A 7,958-nucleotide genomic window follows, 5' to 3' on the forward strand; every position below is an offset into this window, starting at 1 on the left:
TGATGTTAAAATTCAAGTTGTGACTTGTTCTCCCATTTATCACAGAACTGTCCAAAGGAAGATGTCATTTTAAAGCAAATCAGCCATTTAGATATCTGAGCATTTCCAACGATAACTCACTAGAGAGTGAAATTCACCCTTGTGCTGGGGCCTAGCACAAGGTCTAAGCCCTTAATTCACAATTAAACTGTGAAAATAGGGTCTCTATGGCCCTTAAAGCCTAGCACTGATTGTCAGCAATGGTGGGAATTTTACCTTAGGTCTTTCATTTATTCTAAGATTTAATTTTATAACTTTAAGCCATAGCAATATGATTGCATTGGTGAAACAGTACTTGAGTTTGTGAGAAATTTAAGGCTGCTTATCTAAAGTCACAAACCATGAGAGGTTAAACATGGCTGTTGTGTATTTTTCATTTCTAAGAGGAATTGCCCACAGCTAAGACACTGCATTTCTCTAATCTAACCACCAGACCCACAGCAATCAGCAGAAACATTCATTGCCCTAAAAATATATGCTTGCTAAGATGTGTTTTAGAAACTTACTCAGAGTAAAAGCTATTTTTAAAATCTAAATTTTACTGCTTTATATATCAACAATAATATGGGTTTGCATAAACCTGTAGTTCCTGTACTTAAATATACCCCCTCTTTATTGCCTGCATTACGCAGTAGTCACTTCAATAAACAATAAGGAAGGAACAGAGAGAAATAAAATAATGCTGTAGAAAAGGGCAGTCAAGTTCTTCTCTTAATGCTCTTTCATAATACTAATAAAAAGGAACAGCCAATAAAATTGCAAAGCAGCAAATTTAAACCCGATAAAGAGAAATCCTTTTTTACTTGACACATAATTAAGCCTGTGGAACTCACTGCCACAAGTTATTATGATGCAAGAAGAGCTCTGCCGGATTCAAAAGAGGACTAAACATTTACGTAACAAAAACAGGATAAAATGTTACAATGGATATAAACTGTAATTCGTAAGGGCATGAGCCCACCTTTAACTGACATGGGTTCGGAACAATCTTTGGTAGTGGTACAACTGCCGCAGTGGAGTTTTTTGTAACTGTTTCTGAAGCAGGTGGTATGGCCCACTGACAAATACAGGATACTGGACTGGGCAAGTCACTGGTCTGATCTATTATGTCAGTTCCCGTCCCTATGATTTGTTACTGCAGAAGTGGAAATGATCAATCCATTCTGCACTGCAAGGATATTACACTATGGAGGTCCACATAGGAGAGAAAAACAGCTGAAAAATGATGCCGTATTTTGAGCATGTACCTTTCCCAAGCTGCTCCATGACAGGTCAAACACTGCAGCATAAAAACAAAATACAACTCACCTCGTTCCTGAAGTAATAAGGTAACAAAATTCAGCTCAGACTTCCTTTCCTGGCCTGACTGCTCCTAGGATTCATACACCTGCTTAGCTACAACCTAGTTCCTCTCTCCAGAGAGCCACCCTCCACTTCTCTTCTCCCCAGGTTGGGTCATCAGCCACCTCTCTCACTGCATCAGCAGAACCCACTTACTCTTCTCCCTGCAGGATCAACACCTGCTAACAAGAGGGGTCTTACTGGCAAATGTTGCCTGCCTGTTACGTTTCTATATGGTACAGTTTGTAACCTGATATCTTATTATGTGACATTGAATACTCTGCAGTTAGTTTCGTCCTGGGCTTAGAAGAGGTGATCTCATTTTTAGGACCACTGGGAAGACACAATATTTTATTGATGAAAGCTGAATACATACATTCATCTGTAAAAGTCGCATGCAGACCATAAAGGTCCCAGGTAGAACTGTACACGCAATACCCAGGAGAGAAAAGAGAACACCCTAGCCCTGGTGTTACAAAGCAAACACCATCGTCCTGCACCAGACCTATCTTCCTTCAGGGAGGCTCTGGCATCAAGCAGTCTCCAGCTGAGTCCTGGCCCCCGCTAGGCCTTCCTTCCAGGAGCTAGTATGACAGACCTGCCCTCCCTCCCAGCCTCTTCTCAACGGTGCTGACCCTCTCCTTTTAACCTTCCACTCTGCCCCACCTCCAAGCCTGGCAGTATTTGCAGGTGAAACAGGATGGGGCTGACTGAGCCTACAGCAGCTTATGAACCCTTTCCTGACCAATGGAGGCTTTGTACACCCCATCACAACCGGAGAAGGGACACTTCATGTCCTCAGCCCCTCTGAAGAGGCTTGCGCTTTGCTCCGATAGCCCTGAAAATAAAAGCGTGCACGTGTGCCACCGCCCACCTACTGGCAACTCAATGGGGAAAATGAGCTGGACAACTCAGGTGGTATGTGAGTTAAATGCTAATTGGCGTGATGCTAAAATGTAGGAATATGTTACACACATAAAATAGCATCCTCTGCAATAAACAAAGTGGTCTGGTTGTCCTTATGTCATCTCCAGAAGGGTGCTCTCCAGCAGCAAAATGCACCCCTATGCCGAGGACCAGTAAAAGTTCCACCTGCTACTTAAGACCTCAAAATAGAGGTGCAGTTTCTCTGCTGAGGGGTGAATTTCATCCTAGAAGAGGAGACAGCTTGTCTGATTTAACATCAGGCTACATTTAGATAAACAGGTACAGAAAGTCCATATTCATGCACTGCAACAGTATGGCAAGGGAAGGGTCAGTGCCACTCTGCCTATTTGGCAGGAGCTCTTAAATACCCAATACAATACATTGACTTGATTTTTTTAGAACAGTAGGAAAACACCAGACATATCCAGGTGTGCTTTTCTTAACACTAGACCAAGGACTGTGGTAGGGTAACTATACTTTGTAGCCCATTGGGCTAGCTTGCCTTCATTATATTCAGCTTGTGACAGGGTCAAGCCAGATGGCTACAGGAGAGTGATAGAAGGCAGATATATTATCCCCAGGTTAAGTAGGTCCCTTTTCCCTGGGTAAGGTAACAGGGAAGGCTCCAGAACAATCAGGAACCTTCTGGAAACAATTAAGACAGGCTGATTAGAACACCTGCAGCCAATCAAGAAGCTGCTAGAATCAATTAAGATAGGCTAATCAGGGCACCTGGGTTTAAAAAGGAGCTCACTTCAGTTTGTGGTGCACATGTGGGGAGCTGGGAGCAAGAGGCGCTAAGAGCTGAGAGTGAGAACGCGGACTGTTGGAGGACTGAAGAGTACAAGCATTATCAGACACCAGGAGGAAGGTCGTATGGTGAGGATAAGGAAGGTGTTGGGAGGAGGCCATGGGGAAGTAGCCCAGGGAGTTGTAGCTGTCGCACAGCTGTTCCAGGAGGCACTCTAGACAGCTGCATTCCACAGGGCCCTGGGCTGGAACCCGGAGTAGAGGGCGGGCCCGGGTTCCCCCCAAACCTCCCAACTCCTGGTCAGACCCAGGAAAAGTTGACCTGGACTGGGGGTTCAGAAAAACAGCCAAGCTGAGGGCTGCTGTGAATCTCCGAGGCGAGCAAATCCGCCAATAAGCGGAAGACCCACCAAGGTAGAGGAGGAACTTTGTCACAAGCTGTAATGCAAGGAACCTACAGACCTGGACCCTATAAGACATTTGTGTCAGCAGTTTTAGCAGAAGGCTTGAGACCTATGAACTTTGGCACAGATAAATGGCCCAACAGAAAACCCTAGGTATTGGGGAGCTGAAAACAGAGTGTTTAAGGGGAATTTCCAACCACAGGAATATGAGTCCAACCACAAGAGTGCCATGGCAATGAATCAATGTACATGATAACAACAGGTACCTCAGTTACATCCACAGATACCTAACCGCAAGAGGGCCATGGCAACCAATTGATGTCTATGATAATAAGTTGAGATCATTGATATACTAACCTGTAGAAGAAGGACACTCCAACATTAGTAAGAGGAGGATATACAAATAAGGAAAAGAGGGAAAACCCCAACTGAATATGCATTAGATATAGTGGCATCAGCGTAACATATTATAAATGTTGCATCCCAGCCTAGGGGCGGTAGGAGAAGGAGATGTAGCCCTTGGGAGGTACCAGAATGATGGTGATGGGGAAGGTGATGGCGATGAAAAAGATGATGGCTGACATTTCAGGTAGTCCTGTATGGGATGATGTGAGTATATGGATGTGCAGATGGACATTCTGTAGTATCTCTAGATACCTTACTGAGCTGGAGTGTTTGTGATTGTGGTAAATGTATTAATAAACTATTTGTAAATATTGAAGAGTTCCTATAGTGTGAGTGTTGCAGCTGTGCACATCGAGGTTCCCAACTATACAGTAATTTGAATAATACTGAGCCTGATCTTGGGACAAGAACCTGTCTACCCTCAAAGTGATAACTGGGAATTCTTAAGTAATCAATATAATTAACATATAATCTCTAGATCAGGCTACAACTTCTAGGTTTTAGTGTATTTAACATTATTAACATTATTCTAATGTCCTTCTGTTCAACAGACAGAACTTTGCTCCTAATTTCAGTTACCCCTCCTTTTGGGGGTGTCATGTCATCTGGTCCCATGAGGAACCATGAGAAATACATTAGGTACCAAAATCCAGGACAGAAGCATTCCAAACACCTTCCTAAAGTGAAGAGTTTCAATACACGCAGAATATTTTAGAGGGAGTACAGTACCCACACTTGAACTAGAGTCACTTAACTTCCAAGTGAGTAAACTGAATGAATTTTTCCAATAGCTCACTCCAGAAGAGACCTCCTACAGCTAATCCACAGTTCATCAAAAATCCCACGCAGCCTTATACAACCCCTGTGATTCCTCCTAAAAGGGACAACATCCAACAATTTTGGAGTCCTTAACCAAAGTGCAGAGAGATTCTCATTAGACAGCAACTTTAGGAGGATATAAATTCTACAGCCTTTGGTACATAACTCCAAAGAGCATGGGTCAGTAGATCTTATTATGCATGAGAGTGTCAGAGGAAGCACTAATCAAGTTAGTTCCCAAGTTTTGGTACCATAGACTCTTGGAAATGCCCTTGTTGGGGCATCATTAAAAGCAACTAAAATATCAAAGCCCTAAAACTGAGCCACCCCTCAAAATGCATTCACAGGAAAATTTCTAATGAAGTTTCTTTGTATGATTCACAAACAAACCTGGACTTGGAATGAGAAACCCATGTTTAGAGAAGTTTAGAAATGTTGACATTAAAGAATCCTCATGTTTTCCATAACTCCCACTCCCTTTTCTAACAGATTAAGGGTAGCACAGAGTAACATACACTGACTTACAACATTGAAATAAAAAATGAAGAATTGCTAATGGTAAGGTTAAGAGCTTTGATAGCTACATTTTTAATTATTTGTAATTATATTTAATGAAGGAGTACAGATGAGGTAAAATTTGGGACAAGTCCTTGCTAGAATAAGCATGAGTAGTGGCTTGGAGGGGTTCATAGAATCATAGAATATCAGGGTTGGAAGGGACCTCAGGAGGTCATCTAGTCTAACCCCCTGCTCAAAGCAGGACCAATCCCCTATTTTTGCCCCAGATCCCTAAATGGCCCCCTCAAGGATTGAACTCACAACCCTGGGTTTAGCAGGCCAATGCTCAAACCACTGAGCTATCCCTTGCCCCACCCCAAGGGTTCCTCCTTGTCTGTGGCAGAGGAAGGCCACTCTGCCTCTCTATGCCATCTAGCGGCTGAGAGCCAATCAACAAGGGATTAGCACCAATAACAGTCTGTAGCCAGCCCCCTAGCTGGGGCAGGCAGCAATACATTCAGGCTCAGCCCTCTGGGTGGGTCCGAGCCATATCAAGCAATATCTGAGCAATATCTCCCTGGCTGGGGCAGAAGGCAAACAAACACAGGCTGTGAAGCCTAAGCTTGATAGGCTGCCACCCCAGGGGTGGGGTTGGCAGCATGGGGTAGCGGGCCCTGGGCCCACCCTACTCCACCAGCTCCCAGCCCTAACAGTGGCAGGGAATCCCACCACAGAGTCAATGGGGGTCCTGCCGAAACAGGCTGACCGTGGCTTCAGCAAATACAACCAGATCCCTGGGCTACTTCCTACTCCTACCTGGTTGTAGGGCTTCGTCACTCATGCGCCCGCAGAATCCTCAAGGTATTCGGCAGCCAGCAGTTCCAGCAGCTCCTCGGGATGTTTGCCAGGTGACAGTTCCAGAAGCTCCTCTGGGTACTCATCTGGCAGCAGCTCCAGGTATTCCTCCACAGGCAGGGGTTGATACAGCTCAACTCCTGGTTCAGGGACTGCCAGCAAGGCAGAAGCATATGACTCCTTCTCTGGCTTTCCATCAATTGAGCTGGAGGTCCCACCTTTTATATTTCCTGATTGGCCCCTCCACTTCTGGCACAAGGGGCACGCCTAGCTCCCACGAGAGGGAGGGGAGTGGTTCCTCCCTGTCTGTGTCAGAGGGAAGCCACTCCACCTTGCTACTGTGTGGTTTTGCAAATTCTTCTTTTAAATAGTATTGCTAATCTGCTTAACCTGTTATTGCCCATAGAACAAAGGCAACCTATCGTGTTGGAAGATGTAAGTAAAAAAGACACAAGCATGTAATGATGAATAAACCCTACCTTTTTCTGGGAAGACCCAGGGCAGGGTGAGACAAAACCAACATGACCCAGAAACTGCAAACCTAGCAGAAGCTGGGTAATTGAAGTTCATGCATGCGTAATGTTTGGGTTACCTAAAATCCAAAGGGTTGATGTGCTAAAAGCCATTTGGATAAAAAATAAGTAATCTGCAATGTAGAAATATAGAAAAGACCTAAGTGAGCATAGGCCCAAACTGGAGAAACACCGGACCAGAAACTGAAGAACGGGACTGAAGGACCAGACCTAGGGGTCATGGAAGATGGAAGAATTTTCTGGTGCCCCAGAATGTGGTAACTTGGGCCCATTTACCGATAATCCTGTCTTCTCATTATTATTTGTCAGGTATAAATGTATGTCCAGACACTATAAGTGATAATAATTCTGTCTGAAATAGTATAAATAAAGGCAAAAACTGATTAAAACTAAATTGGGTGGACTTGTGACTCCGTTTCCCAACTTTTACCCCCAAAACACTATTTCTCCTGATTTTCCCAGTTCTTGCTCTACCCTCAGTGAGCAACAGAAATATTGTCCTGATCATCCATAATTGCATAAAGGGGGAAGTGACTTAATTTCAGAGCTGGTTGAAATTTGTTTGCTTTTTCATTTGTTTCTGTCAAAATTTTCAGGAAAAACTGTCTTTAAAAAACCCCCACAGAACAAGATTCTTTCGGTTTACAGTTTTCTGGGGGGAAAATAATCAAGGAAACCATTTTCCACCCAAAACAATTTTTGAAGGAAAATTTCCAATCAGCCCTACTCTGAGATGTCTGCTGTTCTTTGTGGTGTTTGCTATCTCTAGTTCCCACTATATTTAACATTATTAAAACTATCCTCTTCTGTCCCTCCTACCTAGTTTAGCCTTCCTCAGATTTAAGGCATTTGTAGAAACACAGGTGCAAGATAGTCCCCTAAATTAGCTTCTCCAGTCTCCAGCAAATAGACCAGCTGCTGCCTTTAAGAACAATGTAGAAATGCTTCCAATTGATATCAGGCCCATCCACTTTGGCTCAGACAGACTCTGATAATCTCCTTGGGGAAGAAGATCATGAAGAGTTGATGGCCATTGAACACAGAGTGCTGGCCCAAGCTTTTTTCTCTTCATCTTTCTGAGGTGACGTTAGTCCTCTCTGGTGAGGTCAATAGCAGGACTGCTGTGTCTTTCAAGACTGAAGAAGAATCTGACTGTTTTCTGCCAGTGGATGTGCCCACTTTACCCAAGGCTGTATCACAAGGCTGCCTAGAATTAATCCCTTCTCCTCACTCACACTTTCCATTAACGACATTCCAAGCTTGTGCATTCACTTACAGATGGAAACTCCAGACTGTTAACAAAGTAGCACTAGAAACTGTGGCAAGCTCAGTATTCTTCACAGAGTATGGCACAAAAGACAACAGCAGTAAAACGCAGGCTGTGAAT

This window comes from Chelonia mydas, chromosome 7, assembly GCF_015237465.2.
Source record: "Chelonia mydas isolate rCheMyd1 chromosome 7, rCheMyd1.pri.v2, whole genome shotgun sequence".
Lineage (NCBI taxonomy): Eukaryota > Metazoa > Chordata > Testudines > Cheloniidae > Chelonia > Chelonia mydas.